Below are 12,651 nucleotides of genomic sequence, written 5' to 3'. Positions count from 1 at the left end.
CAAGTTCCCAGAAGACTAATCTAAACCCAGTGCCTTTTTTTTTTTAACTTTATAGTGAGAACTATAATGGCTAAGAGGGGAATGGACATCTACTCAGTTTCTCCCACTATACCGAAGTGGAAGGCTACATGGAAATAACCAAATTTATAATGGCTACCACTTATTAAATGTTCCTGTTTGCCAGCCACTATGCAAAACCTGTTACATATTATTGTCTCATTTAACCCTCATAACAACTCTCAAAATAGGTATTATTAGCCCCATTTTTCCAAAGAGGATGTTGAGGCTAAAACAGTTTAAATAACTTGCGTAAAGTCACCAAGCTGGTAAATGTTAGAGACAGGATTCCAATACAGGTCTCTTTTCAAAGCTGTTGTGCCTAATCACTTTATTTGCCATTATTTTCCAAGTGTCTAGCAGATTCCATGGCACAATAACTCTACATTGGTTTAGAGAGAATGCACAAAGTTGACTGCATTACCTCCCAGAGGGCCATTAGTGAATTTGGGGTTCTGCAGAGTAAGAGGAGTTAGTGGTATTCTAATAGCATCCGGCAAATGCATTCATTTCTACAATAGAAATATGTCTGTTTTGCTGCTATTCAGAATTTGTAGACTCCCACAAATCAATAAAAAATAGACAACCCAACAGAAAAATTGGTAAGATTTAAACAGTCGCTTCACAAAAGAGGATATCTAAATGGCCAATAAACATGTAAAGGTGCTCGACTTCTGTAATCATTAGGGAAATGCAAATGGAAATCACAATGAGATACTGTGGCACACCCACAATAATGGCTAAAATGGAAAACAAAATGTCAAGTATTGGAACAAATGAAACTATACACTGTTGGTGGGAATGTATATTGGTATAGCCATTTCGGAAAATTCACAGTTCAAGAAAACACTTGAAACCAAACTATATTTAGGGATACAGGTTTAGGTAGTAAAATCTATAAAGAAAAGAAAGGAAATGATTAGCTTTGGGTGGGGGAGTAATGCTTGGGCGGGTATGTAGGGGTGCTTCTGGGGTGCTAGCAGCGTTCTGTTTCTTGATGTGAGTGGGGGTTGCATAGATGTTCACTTTGTGATTCATTGAGCTGTCGGTTTTGGGGTGGATGACTTTTCAGTATGTATATTATATAGTTCATGGTTTTAAGATTTTTGCTGAAGTTAACAAGTTAGAAAAAATATCCCATGCTGGATACAGACTACCAACTATTACCTTACTGACTGAGCCAAGCATTACGGATGTGAAAGGTAAGGCAGGCCTGAATTCTGGGGTTCGCAGTGGTGAAGGAGAGGAGAGACAGATGCAAAAGAATGCTGCAAAACTTGAGGCAGTATGAGATGGTGAAAGAGCATAGCAATTGGAATGAGGAGTCCCAAGTTCAGGACTTAACTGGTTTTTCATCTAGACTCTAACCACTCTCTAGCTTATGACCTGGGCATATCTCCTAACTTGCCTTAATATCATTTTTCCCACCTGGGGCTGAGGGGAGTTTGATAAAACGTACATTTTTGTTTTGTTTATAACACTTCGTAAGCTATTAAAATGTCATATAAAATTTTTTACTGATGTTCAATTGGATGTGATGGGAAAGGGGGAAGAAGTTAGGATGATTGAGATTTTGAGTCTGAGTGATGGAGATTATGGTGATAGCATGAACTAAATGATTTGGAGAAAGATTTTATTTAAACTCTATTTTATACGTGTTGAGTTTAAGATCATGCCAGAACACAAGGTGGAATTTTCAAACAGATTTAGAACCTAAGTTTTGGTACTCTGGAAAAAGGGTCAGAATTGGTGATAGAAATTAGAAATTACCCACATAAGGGTAATAATTAAAGCCATGGGCGTGAATACGATCATTGGAAAAGAATATAGAAAAACAGTACTGAGGACAAAGAAGGAGGGAGGTAAAGGAAAAAGAGGAAATCAGCATTTACTGAGCACCTGTTGAACTGTGTGCCAGCTGTTCTATATTTGTTATCTCATTTATTCCCCTCAAATTCCAGGGTAGCCAGTTGAGCTTCATTTGGTAGACTGACTTTGTAGACTCACAGTAAGGTAAAGAACCAGCATTTAAAACCAGCTTGACTCCAGCTTGTATGTTGCAATACACCATGCCTGTAGAGCCAAGTATCTAAGTCCATGGGGAGAATTTGAGTCAAGGAAAGATATGCCCTGAGAAAAGACCATTGGATTTTTGTGATTTGCGACCAAGGGTTTCTGGAACATAAAGCAGTGCCTGTACTCTCATATTTGTTGTGCTTCTGTGAGCATGGTTAATCCAGACAAACATTTGTGTTCTAGACCTCTGGCAATAAGAAAAAAGTCAAGGTGGTAACTGTGAAAATTAATATAATGAAAACAAAGTCAGTTATTAAAGCCTAGCTAGATACTTTTTTTGCCAAGTGCATTAAATCATGCCAAGGAATGAAAGAGAAACAGGAATAACTCATACGTGATTCATTGTTGTTTGCTGCTTTGTTCGCATACTGCCAAGAACTATCTCGCATATCACCAGTGGTATGGGTCCTTCACATTGGAAAACACTGAAATGTTATATAATAGTGTTCACTGTTTACAGGGCATTTTCAGTCACCTGAAATTTTAAGGGAAAAGATCAAGATGGCTTTGCCAGCCAAGGGCATTATAACTTAGAATGAAAGATAATTTTGCTGGTGATAAACACTTGCCTTTTGGAAAGCAGCAATATCTCCTCAAAATTTAGAGTAATCCACTGTATCTACGAGGAAGACGAGGAAGACTTTTCCCTACTAGGTTTACTAAAACTATTTACTCTTAGAATGGCATCTTAACATTAAAAAAAAGTAAAAGAAGAATGTTCCACTACAATACAATTACTGGTTTCTTACTGTGTGTTTTTAGATTTACAGATGAATAATGTGTGCATTTTTGGAAAACAGACTGTTGAGGAATTTTAAATTGATTGCAGGAGCATGATGTCTTCTGTCTTTATCTACTCCCTCTTTCCGAGTTCTAGAGAAGACCTCCAATAAGCAAGTGAAACTCTTTGGCATAGTCACTGATCTCAGAATCCCTCAGGAGCACCAAGAACTTTGATTTCCAGGAATTGGTTAGGCACAGCCACTTCAATCAACCTTATATTTTACACCCCAGAGTAAAGGTTGCATTTGGGCAACCTGATTTTCTTTCTTTCTGTTTTAAGGCAGTGGGCAATTAATAATTGTTGGTTGCTTACAGCCTCCAGCCAGATTTGTTAAAATAGATAATCCACCCACAGGTGCAAAAAACTTTTTAAACATCATCACTGTCTTCCATCTGTACATTTCCCACCCCCAAGGTAACCTCTACTCTTACTTTCTTGTGTATTTTTCAAGAGTTTTTTTTCATGCTTATACATGTAATTATTTCATGCCTTTACATGTTATTTTTCCCCATTTTTATATAAAAGGGAGGATACCGTATACAATATTCTGCACTTTGCACTTAAGACATCTTGGGCTTTTCCGTATAAATGCATAAAATGCATCCTTTTTTCTTACCCCTGCAGATTATTTAACCAGTCATTATCCAATTGAAGAACATGAGTTTCTTTTTTCTTTTTTCTTTTTTTTTTTTTTGGCTGCGTTAGGTCTTCATTGCTGCATTACAGGCTTTCTCTAGTTGCAGCACGTGGGCTTCTCATTGCAGTGACTTCTCTTACTGTGGAGCACGGGCTCTAGGAGCGTGGGCTTCAGTAGTTGTGGCCCGCAGGCTCAGTATTTGTGGCGCATGGGCTTAGTTGCTCCACGGTATGTGGCATCTTCCCGGACCAGGGATCAAACCCATGTCCCTGCATTGGAAGGTGGATTCTTAACCACTGCGCAACCAGGGAAGTCCAGAACATGAGTTTCTAATCTTTTATATTCTAATTAGTGCTTGGATGGGTATCGTTGTACACACATCTTTTCTTGTATATTTAAGCATGTCTCATCTCAGTTCCCAGACTGGAATTACTCTGCAAAAGGGCGTATGTGTATTCTTAATTTTGATAGGTACTGCCATATTGCCCTCCATGTACCAAATGTTTCTCCACAGCATTGCTGATAGACTAGAGTACTACCAAATTTTTGGATATTTCCCTGTGAACTTTTGAAGGGTGGATTATTTCAAGTCCTACCTAATATTTTCAGGACCAGTAACAGAATCATTTGGTTAAACTGGGGGAAATGAGATTTGGTTTACACAGTTTGTTCAGGACACAAATTATTTGCTGCAGATCCTGCAGCTACACACCCACGACTAGTAAAAACATGGCTGCTTATGCAGTGGAAGCAGCCAGCAAAAGCCTGGAAAAGTGCCAAGAATGACTACAAACAGCTCCACCTACTCTTTTTTTGTGTGTGTGTGGCAAATTTGCAAGCTTAGCAGTATCTAAAAAGATCCTTCAGCCTTTGTTTGAATTACAGAGAATCAACCTGGTAAGAGGGAGGGGGTTACTCATTTCATGAAAAATTCCCCTGATATGATAGAAGCTGAAAATGATTTTTATTTAATTTTGCTTCAGTGCTGAAGTGGCACAGGGAGGGAGAAAATAGAGCTGTTAGGCTATGGGGTCCACCTGCACTGGGGGTTATGTTAGAGTGTGAAGAAAGATTTCCAGGAATGATAATCTCAGTTACTTGGAGCCAAGGTAATTTACAGAGGGAAAAAAAGAGCTCAATGTGGTATGCTAGCTTACTGGCTTTTCAGACTTTTTTTGTTTTTGTAACATTTTTTTAAATTGAAGTATAGTTGATTTACAATGTGTCAGGTATACAGCAAAGTGATTCAGTTTTATATATATATATATATATATATTCTTTTTCAGATTCTTTTCCATTATAGGTTATTACAAGATATTGAATATAGTTCCCCGTTCTATGCATTAGGTCCTTGTTGGCACTTTTAAATCATTTTACAGATTTGTAGGCTTGTTATGGACTGAATGTTTGTGTCTCCCCCTCTCCCCCCCAAATATTCATAATTCCTAACCCTTAATGTGATAGTATTTGGAGATGGTGCCTTTGTAAGGTAATTGAGGTTAAATTAGGTCATGATAATGGGGCCCTTATAATGGGATTGTGGCCTTATAAGAAGAGGATGAGAGAGATCTTTTCTAGCTGGAGCTCAGGGGCACAGAGGAAAGGCCATGTGAGGACCCAGTGAGGAGGCCATCTGCAAGCCTGGAATAGAGCTTCCTACCAGGAACTGAAACGGCCAGTGCCTTAGTTTTGGACTTCCCAGCCTCTAGAACTGTGAGGAGTAAATTTCTGTTGTTTAAACCACCTAATCTATGGTAGTTTGTTATGGCAGCCGAAGTTGACTAAGTGTATCTCTAGTTTTCCACAGATTCATAAAGGTCCATCCAAAAAAAATTGTGATGACTATTAATAGTGTCATGTCTCGTCAAATTAACTGCAACCAACATATTGTCTGTGTAGTTCCTGCAAAATTTGGAAACTGTTACCTCTTTAGGCATGGCAGGTGACTATTGGGGAATCCTTCCATTTATTTAATATACCCAAATGTTAACTTGCATCTCAGGAGAGGCTTAGAATTTGGAATCCTTCTGTGTCTTGAGTTTGAATAAGAGGCATATAAAGGCAGGCCTAAACTCATTAACTTGATGGGCTGTAAGTAGTGGTACACACTGGTGATTGATTGGATATTCAATGATAGCAAGAAAACATATTACTTTTATTGAAATTTGATGTTTTGTTATGATAATAGTATTATGATTAAGTTTTTTAATCCAGAGTCTTTTAGACATGATATTTGGGGTTTGTTTCAAAATAATGTGGTGTTGCAACAGGGTGTAAATTGTTGGCAGTATCAAGGAAATAATAGTGGTCTAGGGTATGATCATTGGAGAAGCTAAATGACAGATACTTGGGGGTTCTTTGTGTTGTTCTGTACTTCTGTATATGTTGACATTTTCTGTACTAAAAAATTGTTAAAATAATTTATCATTGTGTATAACTAGTGACTCATAATTTTACCTGCTGAAATTAACATATAAAGAGTCTTCAACTTAAATGTCTTCTTAAGCGTGGAAATTTAAATGCTGGCCATGAGCATGAATTGGACTTCACTTACCATGCATTTATTTAGCAGCTACTAAATGCTTTCCTGTAGATTTTTCTCATTTAATCTCTGAAAAGGTAGGTGTCATCCCCATTTTACAAATGAGGGAAATGTAAACTCTAGATAAGTAGTACACAGTTAGAAAATAGCATAATTGGACTCTTCCCCCCATTTGGTCTGTCTCCCAAAATTCATGTTTTATTTCTACCATACCATGCTGCTTCTCAGACATACCTGACCACCTTTTCCTCCATGCCGTTTTCCTTTTAGTAGTGAAAGCTTGGCACAACAGGTGGACAAACATATGAAAATGTGGAAGATTTCTGGGGTCTTTGTCCTCTCCTTTCCTGTTAGGGCTGCTAGAGTCCCAAAGCAGGAGTTAAAGGTTTGTTGCACCTAAAGGAAACCATGAAGCAAGGAATTGATAAAATTCTAGACCTAACTCACCAACCTTTGGTTCTACAAGAATTCATTTGACCATTATTACATATATTTGTGTCAGTTACTGTTCAAGATACTGAACTGATACTCTCATCTCACTTTCAGAACATAAATTAAGAGCTCAACCTTGAGGACTTTATGCTAACCTTGAGAGCATTATGCTAAGTGAAGTAAGTCAGACATAGAAAGACAAATTCTATATGATCTCACTTATATTTGGAGTCTAAGAAAACCAAACTCTTAGAAACGGTAGATTTGTGGTTGCCAGGCATAGAGTAAGGGGAGGGGATGGGATGAAAGAAGGAGGAATGGGTGAAGGTGGTCTAAGGGTACAGCCTTCAGTTATAAGCTAGATAAGTTCTGGGGATCTAATGTACAGAATAGTGACTATAGTTAATACTGTATTGTATAGTTGAAACTTACTAAGAGAATAGATCTTAAAAGTTCTCACCACAAAAAAAAAATACAAGAAAAAATGGTGAGTGTGAGGTGATAGGTGTGTTAACTAAACTTATTGCAGTAGACATTTTGCAATATAAACCTATATAAAATCATCATGATATGAGCCTTAAACTTAATGTTATGCATCAATTATATCTCAGTAAAGCTGGTGGCGGGTGGTGGTGCTCAGTCCTAACACACTTACCTCTCTCCTCCTCCCTCCTATATCCCTATTCCACCCTCAGAAGCAACAGCTACACAGCTCAGGAAATGGACTAAGTGCAAGGTAGTAACACTGAGCATCCTGTCCAGCCACTCATTGCTTTCTCCTTTCTCTTCCCAAGAACATGCCAAGTTTGCAATATAAGGGAACTTGGGACAACCCCCTACTTCCATGCCAGTTGTAACAATGGAGCTTTAAGAATACTTAATATATAGTGTGGCACAGCTTAACAAAAGTCCCATCCTGAAGTGTGTGGAGGGAAAAGACCAGATTTTATAAGCACTTGTGTTTAAAGCAAGACTTGAATCCAAGAAAGGCTTTATGTGCAATCTGGATATTTACACTCCCTTTATTCTCCATCACCCACCCATCCCCAAATAAAAATCACCGTACTTAGGCAAATCTAGACTTACCTGTGCTTAAGATAACCCCATGCTGACTAGCCTACAGAGTGGGTCATGTGGGATACACTTTCAGCTCCATGGTGTACTTTCCCTGCCCCTGAATTTCCACATCTCTAGGCCAGAGAAACCTAACATGACAGAGTTAGTAAGAGCACAAACTCCAGTTTTATCCACAGAGCTGTCCTTTGACCAAGCAAGAATGCTGAATTACTGGAGAAACTATAGCATGTTTGATTCTTTAAAAAAAAAAAAAAAAAAAAAAAGATTTGATGCTTAAGCCCAAAGAGTTGGAAAACTAAGAAATGAGAGATTGAGAGTTTCAAGTTAGAGTAAGAGAATATCTACAGATTATTTAAGGGCATAAATTCAAAAATGCCCCTGCCCCGCCTCCTGAGAAGGTTTTCAGTAGGATGGAAAGCTGAGAGCCGCCTTTCCCCCTGGCTAGCCCACCTTTCGCTGGCTGCAGGCAATCAATAGGTGGAGTAATGTATTATTTAGTAAAGCACCGATTTAAATTTAGATGTTTAGTTTTTCACATGTACTAAAAACTGATTTGTCTGCCTTTCTGCCATCTGCACACGTGTACAGGATCTAGAAGAAGGTACTTAGGTTTCGCTCTTCCCCTTAAACTCTTCAAATGAATCTTTTTTGCTTTTCACCTTCCCATCTTTTTTATCTTTACCAAGGTGCCACCTTTCTAAATAGGCCAGGCTCAAAACTTTATCTTCATTTTTCTCATTTAGTTTTTATTTCATAATCATAAACTTAACTATGCAATCCAACTAGACTTGGAGGGGAATAAGGAAAATATAGAACCCAAAGAGCTGCAGCACATGAATAGATGTTGAGTATTTTCAGACAGCACAAAGGTTATAGGATAGAGTGAGCAGATGAAGGTGGTGGGGTACACTCCTGAGCTATAGAAGGAATGGTATGGAAGTTAAAACACAAGTCAAATTTATTGGAGTTGTCTGTAGTCAGCATTAAAGAGCTTCTTGGTGGTTCTGCCGTTCCTGGACTGAAGCACTCCATAGCTTCCACAATATTCATGCCCTCTTCTACCTTGCCAAAGACCACAGGTCTGCCATCCAACCATTCTGTCTTGGCAGCGTAGATGAAAAACTGGGAACAGTTTGTGTCGGCTCCAGCATTTGCCATGGACAAGATACTAGGACCCATATGCTTCAGGATGAAACTCTCATCATCAAATTTCACCCTGCACATGGACTTGCCACTAGTGCCATTATAGCCTGTGAAGTCACCACCCTGGCACATAAAACCCACAATAATTCCGTGAAAGCAGGAACCTTTACAACGAAGTCCTTTATCCCCAGTGCTCAGGGCATGAACGTTTTCTGCTGTCTTTGCAACTTTGTCAGCAAACAGCTTGAAAGAGACATGGTCCAAGGGCTCACCGTGGACAGTGATGTTGAAGAACACAGCAGGGTTGACTGTGGCTGGGTGGTGGTGATGTCTGCAAAGCCAAACTTTCTTCATTCTTTAGTCCAAATTGCTTGTCCTCCTGGGAAGAAATCTCTTGTGTTTTTACCTGTATCTCCACAAGTAAGGACTTCACCCTAAATGAGTCTTTATCACTTTTCCTTAAGGTGACTGAGTCTTGTTGCCCTCTTTGAATTTAACCTTTCCTTCCTGCCTCCCAGACTGCCCTGCCTGACTACCATTGTGATTTTCTTCACATATTGCTTTCATCTTGAGACTCCTCTGAGCATTAGCCTACGGAGTATCTAGGCCCTATCCAGCCCTGGGTATGAGCAGACCTGCAGTCAAAGATGATAGGATGTGAAAACACCTAGCATCGTTCCTGGCACATGGCAGGCACTGTTGACTTCTTTTTTCTCTTCTTATCAAGTTAGTTTCTTTACTGTCCCAAAGACTACCAATGGTTATACAAGCCTCATAGCTTACAGGTATACCTTGGAGATATTGCAGATTTGGTTCCAGACCACCACCATAAAGCGAATATCACAATAAAGTGAGTCACATGGATTTTTTGGTTTCTCAGTGCCTTTGAGTTATGTTTACACTATTCTGTAGTCTGTTAAGTGTGCAAAGCATTATGTCTAAAAAAAAAGACCTTAATTAAAAAACACTATTAAAAAATACTTTATTGCTAAAAAAATGCTAACCATCATCTGTGTCTTCAGTGAGTTGTAGTAACATCAAAGATCACAGATCACCATAACAAATATAATGAAAGTTTGAAATATTGCCAGGATTACCAGAAACATGCCACAGAAACATGAAATGAGCAAATGCTCTTGCAGAAATGGCACCAGTGCACTTGTTTGATGCCACAAACCTTCAATTTGTAAAAAACACAGTATCTGTGAAGTGCAATAAAGTGAAGCTCAAGCTTTTTGATAAATGAAATATGCCTGTGTTCTCCCTCCAAGAAATATATTCACTCCAATCTTTTGCCTCTCCAAATCTATCAAGCATGAACAAATACAAATTCTATGTTCAAACTTTAAAACAAGCTTGAAGGTCACAGAAGTACGAACAAATGGAAAACCATACCTTGTTCTTGGCTAAGAAATTTAACATCATAAAAACAATGTTGTTTAACATGTCAAAAATAATAATAAGGTTCTGGGGGGGAACAAAGGAAATGGGAGGAGGGAAGCTAGCCAAGCTGATTCTAAAGCTCATATGGGAAAAATAAAGCAAAAATGGGCAGAAAATTCTGGCAAAGAAGAGCGATAAAGGGAGATGAGCATCTGTTAGATATTAGATTATAAAGCCTAAGTAAGGGCACTAATCTACCCTCATGACCTAAACACCTCCCAAACGTGCCACCTCCAAACACCAATACATTGGGGATTAGGTTTCAACAGAATTTTGGAAGGACACAAACATTCAGTCTGTAGCATCAAATGTCCATCGATAGGGAGCTAGAGGAAAAAAAAACACTAAAAGTATAATATAAACAATATATCATTAAGGGCCTCCCTGGTGGCGCAGTGGTTAAAAATCCACTTGCCGATGCAGGGGACATGGGTTCAAGCCCTGGGCTGGGAAGATCCCACATGCCACGGAGCAACTAAGCCCGTGCGCCACAACTACTGAACCTGTGCTCTAGAGCCCGCGAGCCACAACTACTGAAACCCATGCACCTAGAGCCCGTGCTCCACAGCAAGAGAAGCCACTGCAATTAGAAGCCTGCACACTGCAATAAAGAGTAGCCCCCTCTCGCTGCAACTAGAGAAAGCCCGCGGGCAGCAACGAAGACCCAATGCAGCCAAAATAAATACGTTATTTAAAAAAAAGTACACGCACATTTTCTAAAAATACATATATCACTAAGTTAAAAAGTAAGGTGCATAAAGTATATATAGTGTGCTACCTTTTAATTAAAAAAGAAGATATAGATACATGCCCATGGGGACAGTAGTGGGAGCAGGAGCTTTTATTTTTATTTTATTTTTTTTCTTTTTGCGGTATGCGGGCCTCTCACTCTTGTGGCCTCTCCCGTTGCGGAGCACAGGCTCCGGATGCGCAGGCCCAGCGGCCATGGCTCACGGGCCCAGCCGCTCCACGGCATATGGGATCCTCCCAGACCGGGGCACGAACCCGTATCCCCTGCATCGGCAGGCGGACTCTCAACCACTGCGCCACCAGGGAGGCCCAGGAGCTTTTAGTATACCCGTTTTGATACTGTTTTGTTTTTGAACCATGTGAGTTAAATGTATTACCTTTAAAAGAAAAAAAGATGCTTTCCCAACTATAAATAGAAATTTAAAAATTAAGAGTTGGGAAGGCCTTCAGAGATCACCTACAAGTTTCTTCATCTTAAAAGTGAGAAAAAGAAAGAATATAAGAGGGAACTGTTCATGAGATAGCATAGCTAATTTGTTACAGAACTAGAATACAGGTCTCTTGAGTGCTTTTCTCTTAGGTTTCTTCATAAGTGCTGTCTACTCTAGCCCATGCTGATCTCCCTTTTTACTGACTCACTGATACCTTATTTGCTGATTTCATGGGTCTTAATTTTTTCTCATAAATGTTTACATCTTTGAAGGTATTCCTCTGTATTTTCTATAGCACTGCACACGGTGTTTGGCCCATAACTACTTTGTTCATTTATTCAATAATTTATTGAGTGTTCGCTGAAAATGCCAGACACACTGCTTGGTTTTATGGATAGCTGTAAATTGGGATACTGGAAGTGGAGGTAGAAGTTTTCATCCTTGTTCTAAGCATTGAACATAAAGTCAATAAAGCCTGTAATTCGTTCACCTACTTATGTGAAGCCATATTTATGTTTACTTTCTTAATAATTCTTTTGGGTAGGGCCTAAGCAGTGGGTGACATACATCCTGCTGCTCATATGTAGGTGTTAGATGAATAAGATTACTGATCATCAAGCCCAGAGTTAGGTAAACAGAGAAAACCTTTAGCCTGCTTGTGTTAGTCAGATTCCCCTTCCATCATACTTCTGGGGACTGGATCACTCTGGGTTTTCAGGAACATTTTAGAAAAGACTCTGTCCCCTGGTACCCAGTCTCCTATTTCTGTCAACAGACTGCCTGTGCCAGACTGTCAGTGTCTTGAAAGCAGGAACTCTTTCTTTGTATTCCTAGTGCCTGTTAAAGTGCCCAGCACAATCAATGTTAGTTGAACTGAACCAAACCTCTAGGGCCCTACACACCGATACTTAAAATACAAATGTGTCTCCTCCAATGTGTTTCCACAAGAGTGAATTTCGTTTCATTTCCAGTCTGTTTTTATGTTTCTGATTCCCAGCTATAAAACCTGTAGCCTCCATTCCCTTTTCCCATAACCATAACTGCCATCTTTCCTCTGTCCCTTCTGGAAAGTGCTCTAACCGTAAGTGCCCTAAGACTACTGGGAAGCAGGTGTTTCCCTGGTGCTCAAGATAAAACTTGGCAAATAGCCAAAGTAATCTCGAGAAAGAAGAATGAAACTGGAGGTTTCACACTCTGTGGTTTCAAACTATACTACAAAGCTACAGTAATCAAAACAGTATGGTACTGGCACAAAAACAAGACACATAGATTAATGGGA

General features: G+C 39.3%; 1 protein-coding gene and 1 pseudogene across 3 annotated transcripts in view; one reads left to right on the top strand and one right to left on the bottom strand.

Annotated features, from left to right (window-relative positions):
- USP8 (ubiquitin specific peptidase 8) overlaps nt 1–12,651 on the top strand; it is a 101,177-nt gene that overhangs the window by 3,563 nt on the left and 84,963 nt on the right. The window lies entirely within an intron of this gene.
- On the bottom strand, nt 8,564–9,383 carry LOC308614038 (peptidyl-prolyl cis-trans isomerase A-like; annotated as a pseudogene). Its single transcript has one exon. The product of its transcript is annotated as a peptidyl-prolyl cis-trans isomerase A-like (transcript).

The sequence above is a fragment of the Mesoplodon bidens genome, assembly GCF_964165515.1.
Source record: "Mesoplodon bidens genome assembly, chromosome: 3".
In the NCBI taxonomy this organism is placed as follows: Eukaryota; Metazoa; Chordata; class Mammalia; order Artiodactyla; family Ziphiidae; genus Mesoplodon; species Mesoplodon bidens.
This window is presented reverse-complemented; position numbering and strand designations above follow the sequence as displayed.